We start from the raw sequence: 13710 nt of genomic DNA, 5'->3' as shown, positions 1-13710 counted from the left end.
ATATGGATTGAACTATGGTGATAAATTTCAAAGTATTCTAGGGGTAAACATGGTTACCAGCAAGATTCAGATCTTAGGAATAGTCCACCAAGCCAATGAATAAGGCTGGTGATTAGGGAGGTGTCCCTGAATAAACAAGCCAGGTAAGACTTGAATATTAATTGGATATGGAAGTCAAGGGTTGGAAATTTCATACGTTGGGAATCTGCATGCCTGGAAATATGATGTCCATGAAAGAAAAAGAGAAACAGGAAATAAGGATAGGTTTTGGTGGGGCAAGATAATGAATTTTAAAATGGTTACGATACCTATAGGATGTCCAGGAGAAAATACCCATCATAGAGTCATGATGTGTGACAGAAGCTTGAGAGAGATGAGGATTACATGTGTAGGGTAGGGAGTCATCTACATAAAGTAGATAATTAAATCTCGGGAGATGGTGAGATCACAAAGAGAGAATTCTGAGGTAGAGAAGGACCCAGGACAGAGTTCTGGGGTAGCCCTACAAATAGGAGAAGGAACATGAGTGAAGATTCAACAAAGGAAAATGAGGAGTGGAAAGAACTGTGAGAAGAGAACCAGGAGAAAGCAGTGTCATGAAAACGTAGGGATGAGGCAGTATCTAGAAGGAGAATGTAATTAGGCATGCCAAATGCTGCCAAAGTTAAAAAGGGTAGTATTTTTTTTTCTTAAAAAAAAAAAAACTGAGGGAAAAAAGACCATTCTAATTAGTAATCAGTAACAATCAGTCTCCTTCAAGAGAACACTTCCAGTCAAATTGTGGGGTCAGAAACCAGATTCATTCTTTTATGGGAGGTTAAAGAAGTAGAAGTGAGTGTGGATCTAGGAAGTTGTTGATTGACTTTCTGAAATGTAAAGCCATTCTCAGTCTGGCTCTAGCCCACCTTTCGAGGTTTAGGTACATATTACTACCCTTCATGCTCTCCATGTTCTGGCTTCATGGACCTAGTTTCTGTCCTTAATGCACAACATTCTATTACATCCTTTTACATAGGTCTATTTGAGAAGTTTCTAATCCAACCCATACTGTTAGCTGTGTGACACTGGGCTATTCATTTACTTGGCCTTAGCTTCTTCACTCTTTTTTTCTTTCTTTTTTTTTTTTTTTTTTTGGTGAGGCAATTGGGGTTAAGTGACTTGCCCAGGGTCACACAGCTAGTTAAGTATTAAGTGTTTGAGGCCAGACTTGAACTCAGGTCCTCCTGACTCCAGGGCTGGTGCTCTGTCCACTACGCCACCTAGCTGCCACTAGCTTCTTCACTCTTAAAATGAGGTCATTTGTAATAATGCATCCATAATGAATTCAGAAAGACCTGGAAAGATTTGTATGAACTGATGTATAGTGAAGTGAGCAGAACCAAGAGACCATTGTTCACAAAGATAGCAATATTGTTTGAGAAAGAACCGTGAATGACTTAACTATTCTCAGCAATAAAATGATCCAAGACAATCCCAAAGGCCTATTGATGAAACATACTACCCACCTCCAAAGAAAGAACTGATATTGACCAAACACAAACCATGTGTGCTATTTTCCACATTCTTTCATTTGTTTTTTATTCATGTTTTCTTGTACAAAATGACTAATATGATAATGGGGTGTTTTTTTTTAATTTTTGCAGGGCAGTGAGGGTTAAGTGACTTGCCCAGGGTCACACAGCTAGTTAAGTGTCAAGTGTCTGAGGTTGGATTTGAACTCGGATACTCCTGAATCCAGGGCCGGTGCTTTATCCACTGTGCCACCTAGGTGCCCCCTGATAATGTTTTACATAACTGCACATGTATAATCCATATCTGATTGCTTGCCCTAGGGGAGGGGGCAGGGGGTGGAGGGAAGAGATAAAAATTGGAGCTCAAAAGTATAAATAAAAATATTTATTATAAAAAAAAGAAAAGTAAAAAAAAACAATGCATCCATAAGATCTTTTGTACCTTAAAACCCTATGACCTTTTCACACAACTGAAAAAAAAGTCCCTTTATACCTTGTATTGTTAGTGGTCTTTTATTTCCCCTACAATCTGTTTCTTTCATTTATTTTAGCATTTTTAGTGTCTGTTTCAATTAGGAACTTAGTGCTCACCATAGAGAATCACACAATGATAAATAATAGCTTTTCATTTAAAAATGCTTCTTCTTAGCCAGCAACACATCCTGAGAATCATTTTACAAAGAGTTTCACCATACACATGAGATTCTGGCAAAGAATGGTCTGCTAATATTTCCTGCTGTTAATCTGTTAAGAATTCAGGACACAAAGCTAAAGTGTGTTTTCAGAGTAAAATGTATGTTGTCAATGTAAAATGGATAGCAGAAGGAAAAAAAAAGGAATGTTTACAAGGAAATTACAGCTTTAAACTAACTTACTTTGTATGTCCTTAATGGTTAGTTTTTGAATGGAATGGGTATTTAAGAAAATTCCTAAAATCTGTTCTTTAAAAATGGCCTTAATACATCTCTAAAAGAACTCTACAATATATATATGAAAACCACTGTAGGATGTTGATTCATGACAGTTTCCCAGAAGGCAGTATAATTATAAAAAATAAAATAGGGTAACATAATAACAACTGTCACTTTTATAATATAAACAATAATCTGAGGCTGTTGTACTAAATCATCTTCACATCCTACGAACCTATGATTTCTCACAAAGATTTACAGCACTGTCAGCTGACATGTCAGTGTGCAAAATATTAATTTTAAACACAAAATATACAAGAAATGCTTATTGTCTAAAATAATCTTATTTTTAGTTGACTATTTTAAATGGAACTTGAATGGAGGAATAAAAATAAAGTTATTAAATGTATAATATACACATTAAAGAATTACAATTCAAAATCATTTTTGTTTGTTTGTTTGTTTTTTCCTTTGTTTTTGTAGGGCAATGAGGGTTAAGTGACTTGGCCCAGGGTCACACAGCTAGTTAAGTGTCAAGTGTCTGAAGCTGGATTTGAACTCAGGTCCTCCTGAATCCAAGGCCAGTGCTTTATCCACTGCGCCACCTAGCTGCCCCATAATCATTTTTTAAATAAAATTTTAAATAAAATATTTTAGTAAATAATTAATTTAATAAAATATTTTTAAACAATACTACTTTAACAGGAAAACATTTTCACAAATGGCGTCAGAGCATGCTTCCCCCTCCCCACAACCACATATATCCCCCAAGTGCAAATGAATGTCTAATAAGAACAAACCTATTACAAGTAATTACACATCAAGTGATGTTTTCAGGCCATTTCCCTCTGTTTTGTTAAGCATATAATAGTCTGGATTAGTCTTTCAAATTCAGACAACATATTCAAAAGAAAATAATCTTTTCTAGTGTTTAAATATTTTAGTCCTTCATTCTTGCTCCTAAATTTGTATTATGTTTAGTATGACAAAATAAGATCTAACCTACAATAACAATGCCTAACACTATCATCAGCATCAATTATCTAACACTATCAGAACCAGAGTTAGATCCATATGCCAAATGTGAGTGACATCTTATAAACACCATTTCCTCTACTGGGGACAAACTGCATTAATATTGTTTGAGCTCACAATCCTAAAAAGCCAGTACTAATCTGGGGAGAAAATGATTGCTAAATACTGCTAAGAAGATTGATGGGTTCATTCTAATTCTGGAACTGGAACAAATAGGAATGTGTCTTCTTTGTCAGAAGCCAAGTCCTGGCTCAGGCTAGCACTGAGATACCATACTGCTGGGCTCTAAAGATTTAGTGTTCTAATGGTGAAGAAACAAAATCCTATCAGGATATTACTTCTGATATATGAGTCACATACACATATACAATGCAAATGTGTTAAGTATTAGCAAAAAAATAAAACAAAAAAACCCCACTAGTTTTTTTTAAAAGCTATCTGCATAGTATTAGCAATGGATACTAAATATCAGGCACAGAGATTGTGCAAATATAGGGATTGTGCATTTTTCATTAAAATAATATTGACAAGACAATTTGAATACAAAAAGCATAAATCAACTTTAAAAAAATTACACTGGCAATAATTTGCATTTGTTTATTTGGAGGAGAATTTAAAATGAACTCCATTCATCTAAAGAAATGAAATATTTAAAACCATTCTGACTAAGTCCCTTAGGCTGAGAAGATAGCTGCTGTGACTTGTATTGTACTCAGTAAATATTTTGCCAAGACCCCAAAGAATAATAAAATGTAATATTAGAGTAAATTGCATTAAACTGTCAATTTAGGTAACATCCCTACTATCAAGTATTATGAATTCTCCTTGATCTGTGTATTACCAAGAAGGAATCCAACAGACACAATCTACCATACCCATTTTCAAAAATGGGTCAACTCTGACTTTGCTAGAGTATTCTGCATTAAAGTGATTATTAAAAATTGTTTGTATAAATAGAAAGACAAGTCTAATGAAAGCCCCAGGATCAAAAATATGCTGTAGAATTAATAACCCATAAGAACTATGAGCTTTTTATAGTTCCATTTATCAAAGTCTATGGTTAGAGTTGGCATTGCCTCCACTCTTTGTCACTCATATCTGAAAAGGCAGCAGGAAAGAGAAGGCTGATTCCAAGGTCTAAGTGTGACTATTGCACCCACTTTAGGAAACAAATAAACCATTAGAGTAAAACACATACATGGCCATTTGTCAAGGTTATTTCATTTGTTGATAAGACATCTCCGCTGCTCAGAACAGTTAATGCTCCCATGTCTAATCTAGACATTTTAATTTACCAATTCCAAAGCTATCCCTGACCTAGATTGCAGGAAACAATCACTAAGGCCACTCTAGTGAAGTAGGACACTTCTGACAAGTGAAGCAGCACGAAGTCAGAGTTCAAGTTCACCAGATATAACTATCCATGTACTACCAATAGTCATCTCATTCAATACAACAGAAAAAATGGGGGGGGGGGGTTTGGGAATCTTTTAGTGACTTAAACTTTCTTTTTGGCAAACAAAAGTCTCATGGGTTAAGTCTCATGACAAACTACAAAAAACTCTTCAAGAATAAACAGCAAAAAAATTCCCATAGTTTATGTAACAGGTTATCTAACTCTGCCTTGGGAGCAGGAAATAAAAAGAGAAGATCAGGTGGGTAACCACTCCTGTTTGATAGAGAAGAAAAGCAAGATTTGGAAAGGAAATCTAGATTTTTCTGTGTTCCTATGTAGAGGGATGGGGAAGGAGGTGAGGGAAGAGATGAAAGGACAAATGAAGGGATACTTATAGAAAGGGGAAAAGGCAGGTTGTTACATTCTTTTCCATTTCAAAAATATGTCCCTAGTATTATTCTTAATGAATTTCTTTAGTGTCAGTATAGGAGAGGATTATCTGAATTTTGTTTTTTAAAACTAACAACAATTCTCTGGAGGCAGTTGCTGTTTCAGACTTAATTTTATGTTAATAGTGCTTTTAAGACTTCAAATATAAGACAGATTAATGCAAAACTATTCACAGCATTCACCTCGAGCTTCCCAACAGAGAGGAGGGGGCATACCACACATTGGTTATACCTCCATAAACTAATTTTTAACATTTCTTGGGTTTCATTCCATTCAGATAATTAGAGTTTTATTATATAATCAACTATAGAAAATTAAAGTGAAGACACAAAATGAGAGAACAATCAAAGAACTTAAATGGCTAGAAAAAGTAACCAAAGCAATTAGAGAAAATGAATTCCCAATTCCATCCCCATCTAGATATCTTGATGAGCAGCAAGCACCTTAGTTTCTGCATCTGTTCCTAATGCCTCAAACACTTCAAATATACATGTCCATGTGTGTTTGTACACACATAGGCACACATTTGGTGATATTTCTGTGATACCATTTATAGTGTATGCCTTATAAGAATAGTGCTTAGTAGAAAACGGTGTGCCTTCCTAATATATTAATGAAAATATATTCTACCTAATAGTACCAGTTTAATAACCAGCTATTATTTATCTCTGTTGACTTTTTATTAACATGTTTCAATGCTTAATTTCACCATGGGACTTTTCAGTCATCCCTAAGATGTATGTGGCCTTAAGGGGTTTCCTATTGCCCAGAACTGATATTCAACCAAGGTTGTCTATAAAATAGTTTAATTACAAAGTGACAACACTTCTGGAGATAGGGAAAAGAAAAAAAAAGTATTACAAAATAAGGTCCTACCAATTAAACATGGCCAAATTATTTTAGATGGGGTGGGAGGAAAGGTCCACAAATAAGAGAAGAGCTATTCTTGGTGAATTTCTATTTGTTCCTTCCTCCCATTTCTATTTTCTTATAAGCAATTTTAATGAGCATTCATAGACTATAGAACCTTGTATTTGGTAATATGGGAAAATATTCTACATGGTGGCACAGTGAATAGAGTGCTGGACCTAAAATCAAGATGATCATCTTCCTGAGTTCAAATTTGGCTTCAGACACTTACTAGCTATGTGATCCTGAACAAGTGACTTAACCCTGTTTGCATCAGTTTCCTCATCTGTAAAATGAGCTAAAGAAGGAAATGGCAAATCACTACAGTATCTTCAATAAGAAAAGTCCAAATGGAGTCACGAAGAATTGGACATGACTGAAACAGCTAAACAATTCTACACATATACATACACTTATCCACTGTTGTATAAGAGATAATACAAGGGGACAGCTAGGTGGTACAGTGGCTAAAGCACCGGCCCTGGATTCAGGAGGACCTGAGTTCAAATCCGGCCTCAGACACTTCACACTTACTAGCTGTGTGACCCTGGGCAAGTCACTTAACCTTCATTGAGAGAGAGAGAGAGAGAGAGAGAGAATATAGTGACTTGTTTTTTTAAAAGCCATTTTAAAAAATTGTGTTACACTGAACTTTGTTAATAAAAAAATGTGTCTCTCTGTGTAGGGTAGATCATAAAAGCAGAGAAGAAAGAGTATAGAAGAATTGGCAGCCATTAAAGTTAAAGGGAACTTTTCCTTGAACCATTCTGCAATATTTCATAACACACAAAAGTGTGAACTGAGTATCTCAACAGAAGAACACTATTTGCCTATTCACCATAGCCCTGAGCTGACTCACATTTTACTTGACAAGTACTGGAAAGCCAGAAATGGTGTTTGTATAATTATTTTCAGAACATATCTAGGCTTGTAAAACTCCCACTGATTTCTGACAAAATAGCAATCGTGCCTGTGCTGAATTTTCTGTCTAACCTCAATTTTTTGATTGTCAGAAAAAGTCTATGAGCTGTCTTTCTAAGCCCATTTTTCTCAATCCTGGTAATATAGACATAGACAATTGATTTATAACTACTCGTGAAACATAATCATCTAAATAAAATTTTCTGATGATCAATAACCCACAGGTTATATATTTTATATTCAAAATAAATGACTTCCTTTCCACTTTAACAAAACTGTCCACCTTTTTCTAAATGAGTCCCTCATATGAATTACCAATATGAAAAGGTTTTTAAAAAAAATTTCAAGGCAAAAACATCAAAATGGATAGTTAAGGGAAGTGCTGTATTAAAGTCAATTTCTAAATGACATACATACTAGAAAAATGATCACAAAGATTTAGTACATAGGAGGGCTCATTACTACCATATTCCATTAATTTACCTCTGAACTGAACCTCCTAAATGCTTTGGTTATGCTCCCTACCCAGACCTTAGGGAACCATTAACAAGCCAAACAGGATAACATTTCTGTATTGGGGGAAAAAAATGTCAAACCATAATTAATCAATGGCTCATTTATTCCAAATGTTTTATATGCCAAAATTAGAGTACAATAAGAACAGTGGTGTGGCGTCAGCTCATAATAATGTAATAGAATTAATGGATGGTACAATGGAGTTATAATTTATAAATTGGAACCTTCATGGCACTCCCAAAGTACCTAATTTATATAATGGGATACATTTTACTTAGAATTAGATCTTCCCCCCACAGCCTTAAACGTCAAACGTCAGTAACTTGTCTTGATTTTTAAATACATCGTGAACTTTGCAAACCACAAAATAAACAATAGCACAATGTCAAGAAGTATTAAAACTGTGTTGATATATGCTTTAAGGTTTCCTAGGAAAGAACAGTTTTGTAGAGTATGATTCATTTTTCAGCGACTTTAAATAGGACATCATTTGGTAATTCATCCAATAAAATCACAAAAGATTTTATTTTATGGAATCTAGTAGAATCTGTTTACAATCTACTTTAAAAACTCAAACTTTCTTTAAGGAGACTGAAAAGGGTACAATGGAAAAGAAGTCCAAACTCTTTGTAGAATCTTTTATGTAAAAACAAGTTAGTCAAGATATTTTACACAAGCTTGGGCAATGTATGATGCCACTCCACTGGCTTATGTATGGTTTCAACTGAGTCTTCTATCTGTTGCTACCAGCCAGCAAATTTGTTAAAAACTATTTTTATGTATCTGGAGTACTATTTTGGACAATCCGTCAGTAACAAACTATAAAAGACCTAATAATGCCAACCAGTGAACCACCTTACCCTCATACATGGTCATTACATCAAAATTTCATCTTCCTGAGCATAACCCTTGAACTAATTAGAGAATAAAATGTAAAACAATGTAATGCCTTATCTTAAGGAATTTGGTAAAAGGAGCTAAGGAGTGAGGTGGATAGAGCTCTGGGCCTAGAGTAAGGAAGACCTGAGTTCTAATCCACCCTCAGGCACTTAGTAACTATGTCACCCTGGGCAAATCATCTAATCTAGCCTTGGATTCCTCAACTGTAAAATAGTAGCCCCTACTTTCCAGCATTGTTGTAAGGATCAAATGAGTTTTTTGTAAGCATTTAGCAGAGTGCTTGCACACAGTAGGTGTTCAAGAAATGGCTTGTTTCCTTCTTTATCTGTTATCCTGCACATGTAAATGGAAAGATTCTAAAGATTTAATATAAACTAAGATTTAGCCTCTTCTGATTTTGAGACCAAATATAAAACATTTGATTAACAATCTGGTACTCTATAAAAGTGTAATTTGTGTAACTCATAAAAATTTCATATTTTTAAACTGTGACTCCATGAATTTAATCACACATCTTGCATTCTTTCTACTTTGTTCATGTTTATTCATGTACGTTAATACTATTGTACTCTGCTTTTCAAGACTGGTTCTATTCATCATTATCAGAGAAATAGAAAGTCTCAGAATATTTGGAGAAAATATACAACAACAGAAGTTGTGCATATGATTCTCTTTCCCCCATTCCCCCCACCCCAATGAAAAGGTTATGCCACACTGCAAATATACTTCTGGGATCCCAAGTTGAGTGGACCTAGACATAAATAAAAATATATGAAAATAGCTACTCTGAGTTACAATAGAACCCTGAAAACTCTAAGGAACACTACAGAAGAGTGTCAGGATAAATGTCATCCATAGCCAAAGGCCATTAATGACTTGGAAGGTAACTGACCAGGCTTTTAGTAAACCTAATTGTTTAACTATTTGAGATATATATTTTCTTGTTCAGTTGTTTTACAGTTATTCCCAATTCTTTGTGACCACATTTGGGGTTTTTCTTGGCAAAAATACTGGAGTAGTTTGCGATTTCCTTCTCCAGCTCATTTTACAGATAAGGAACCTGAGGCAAACAGGGTTAAGTGACTTGCCCAGGGTCACGCAGCTTTCGTCTAAGGCCAAATCTGAACTCCTGTCTTCCTGACTCCAGGCCCAGCATTCTATCCACAGCACCTGGCTGCCTTTAAGTTATATTTAGTTGATAAGAATTCTTAACACATTAATCAGGTGTTTACTTTTGGAACTAATAAGTTAACAAAGAAAAATACAACAACTCAGAGGAATGACAAATACCTTTTGATCTAACAACTCTGTCAGCCAAATAAAAATTTTAGACCTAGGACAGACTTTGCAAATACAGTCTCTAATCTACCAACATGTATTACCTCCAAATTTAAAAAATTAATCTATATTATTTCAGTCTATACCATTTTAAACAAAGAAGTACTTCATTACAATACGTATAAATAATTTTTCTTCTACATTTGCATATTTTATTTTTATATCCAAACTATGTAAAAAGGAATGTACTGAAAATATTGAGAAATTTCTCCTTTCTTCCTTTCCTAAAAACAAAAAATATAGCGAGCTAACCTAAATGATAATAATTTTTTAAAAATCTGAGACACCCAGAGTTCCAAGCTATAAATATCTGATATTTCCTGACATGAGATATAAAAAATGATCTCAAACTAAAAGACATAAAAGACACCAGCCTGCTCTTCTGATAAGAGAGCTAGGACATAGCAACTTTGGGAGCAAAGCAATTTTATAGCTAATTACTCTGCATACAAATGTCTTCTTAAATTGTTATAGCACAGTAACCTGGTGCTCTTTCATTTTATGTTTCCCTGAGGAATACTATGCTCCCCTACACAGAGTAAAAGCTTAGTAAATGTTAGACAGAAAAATGATGAATTAACAAGGAACTGAACTAGTTAACACACATACTAGGGTAAAGTCAAGATCATTTTTGTAATCTTCTGGAAATATTTTGCCACAAATCTATTTGGAAGTTTTATATACTACACTGTCTATCAAGTTCCCCTGCAACTATATACAACCCATATCTCAATATAATAAAAAATTCCCAATATACTGCCTTTTGACTTTTTTTTTAATTCAAGTTATCACAAAGTAAAAAGAAACAGCCCAAAAGGACTGGACCAAGTAGCTTCCTATTCATGGGCACTTTCCATAGGTGTATATACATTGGTCTCATTTCTATGTCTACCACACAAAGACCTATCTATATTATCCCTAATGCTCAATTTAGCATAGTATTTGAATTACTGTTATCTGACTGATTCCTGTGGGAGACCTTTCCATTTGACTGGGGCCTCTACTATCTAATATGAAATATTAGAAAAACAATTCCATCTAATCAAAACCCCCTTTTTAATATTGAGGATATCTTTTTCTAGTTAGATCACTGATAATGGGAGACAAATAGCTCTGGCAAAGATTTCCTTTGTGTGACTTTGGCATAGAGATTAGCTTTAATAGCATATTAGAGATTGAGGCATTAGGGTCCAAATGAAGAAAAATATTTTATTTTTCGTCTATGTTAGCCACCTGCAAATTTCATCTATGAATGCTCTAAAACTAATATAGTTCAAGTAGGTCCTTTGCCAAGCTTTCTATAGGCTCATTTTCTTTTCCACTTCTTTTCATTGTTTTGAGGATTAATATTGCTTGTACTTCACCATTCTCCTTAGTAAAGCTTTACAGATCTGTATTTTAATCTAGCCATGCTTCTGCAGACATGTCTCTCAGCTTGGCAAGAAGATCAAGTACTTTCTGGTTACGGTAGTCTCATGGTCTCTTTTTGACCTCTTCAACTGTGATGAATGCTGTGCATAAGAAAGGTCAGTCTAAAACTACAACGACTTTTCATAACATGAAAAATTCTTCTCATCTTTATCCCCTTTAGTAACATGATGCTAATTTTGATCTTTGTTCCAAGTGGTTGATGGTCTAACTTGGTATTGATCAGTCATTTCCAATTATTATAAATTGGTTTCGTGTGTGTGTGTGTGAGTGTGTGTGTTTGTGTGATGTAGTTGAGTGCTCATCATGTCTACCATCCTTTAACTTCCTTCTGTAAGAAAGTATTCTCTCCTCGTGGCAGGGAGCAGGGACACTATTAAAACAAAATATTGTATACATGGTAAATGTGGCCATTTTATTGTACATTTTTGTTTTTTGTTTTGTTAAACCAAATAATAGAAGTTGTATTTTGCCCAGAAATAAAACATCTACAAATAGAAAGACTCCTCTCAACACAATGTCACCAGGCACACAATAGGAACCTAATAAAAGTTTGTTGACTCTTCAAAACATAATGAATTACTGCTTTCCCAACTCCACAAAGTATTCTGGTTCCAAATTGGTGTAACCTTGACATTATACTATTATGTTTGTTAACTATTTGTTATTTTCTATTTTGTATGCCAAAATCAAGACTGTCACTTAGTTAACAAAAATTTATGATGTACCTCTTTCATTACAGAGATTTATCCATATAAAGCTCAATAATTCTTTTATAGGGGCAGCTAGGCGGCACAGTAGATGGATACTGAGCCTGGAGTCAGGAAGACTCATTAGGCTGAGTTCAAATCTGGCCTCAGGCACTTACTAACTGTATGACCCTGGGCATATTACTTAACCCTGTTTGTCAGTGTTTCCTCATCTATAAAATGAGCTGGAGAAGGAAATGGCAAACCACTCCAGTATCTTTGCCAAGAAAACTCCAAATGGGGTCATGAAGAGTCACACGCAACTGAAAAACAACTGAACTGAATTATTTTATTGACATACAAATAACTTTTTTTTTACATCCAGAACTATTCATGATAAATCAGCTTAAAGTATCAAAAAAAGCAGATTTTTAAAAATTGGTTTACTGCCATCATGATCTACTCTCACCATGACTGTTGCAACAGCCTCCTGATTAGTTTCTTGCCTCTCTCCAATCCTCCACAAAGCCATCAAAGTGATATTCCTAAAGCTCAGGTCTGAACACATCACTCCCCCACTCCAAAAACCTTTCATTGCTCCCCTTTTGCCTATACAATCAAATAAATATTCCTTTGTTTTAAGTTTAAATTCCTATATTATCTGGCTCTGGCTTACATTTTCAGGTATATCATGTTACTTTCATTCAAAAATTCTATATTCCACCTAAATTGGCCTACGTTCTGTTCCTATATCCTGACAATTTGGGGGGGGGCGGGAACAGGGGAATGAGGGTCACACAGCTAGTAAGTGTGAAATATCTGAGGCCACATTTGAACTCAGGTCTTCCTGAATCCAGGGCCAGTGCTTTATCCACTGTGCCACCTAGCTGCCCTGTATCCTGACAATTTACCTTGATTTCTTGCCCTAGCCCTCAAACAGATTTTCCCTCACCTAGAATCCCTAGATCCTGTCAAAGCCCATGTGCTGACTCCTACAAAATGCCATTCCCTATGTCCTTACAACAAGGTATTGTTTCATTCTTTCTATTTGCATCTCCAGGGCCTAGCTGAGCATATATTAGTTTCTTAATGTATATGTATTGATTGATCTCACTCAGATACTAGTGTTTGTCTCCCTAAAGTACTTTGCATTTGTGCATCTTATTTCCTTGGATAGATTGTAAATGCATTGAATCTGAAGTTGTTTCATTTTTATTTCTCCTCAAGCCTAACACAATTCCTAACAAAGACAATTCCCAGGATACCTTTCTCAATACTTCTTAATTCTAATACCATTCCTCTTATAATTCTCAACATATTTGTTGGCTCTCTCTCTCTCCCATTAGACTGTGACTTCCTTAGGGGAGAAACTGTCTCTGTCCCCTTTTTGTAGCCTCAGTACTTAGTTTTCGGGGTTTTTTTTTTTTGTTTGTTTGTTTGTTTTGTTTTTGTGGGGCAATGGGGGTTAAGTGACTTGCCCAGGGTCACACAGCTAGTGTCAAGTGTCTGAGGTCACATTTGAACTCAGGTCCTCCTGAATCCAGGGCCAGTGCTTTATCCATTGCACCACCCAGCTGCCCCCAGCCTCAGTACTTAGTACATGTGCCTAGTACATAGCAGAAACTTAATAAATGCTTATTGACTGACTTACAGGACTACAAATAAATGAATGAATGAATGAATAAGAATTATCAATTGCACATGTA

General features: G+C 35.2%; 1 protein-coding gene across 32 annotated transcripts in view; it reads right to left on the bottom strand.

Annotated features, from left to right (window-relative positions):
• Nucleotides 1–13710, bottom strand: part of EPB41L3 (erythrocyte membrane protein band 4.1 like 3) — a 312011-nt gene that overhangs the window by 77192 nt on the left and 221109 nt on the right. The window lies entirely within an intron of this gene.

The sequence above is a fragment of the Dromiciops gliroides genome, chromosome 1, assembly GCF_019393635.1.
Source record: "Dromiciops gliroides isolate mDroGli1 chromosome 1, mDroGli1.pri, whole genome shotgun sequence".
NCBI lineage: Eukaryota > Metazoa > Chordata > Mammalia > Microbiotheria > Microbiotheriidae > Dromiciops > Dromiciops gliroides.
This window is presented reverse-complemented; position numbering and strand designations above follow the sequence as displayed.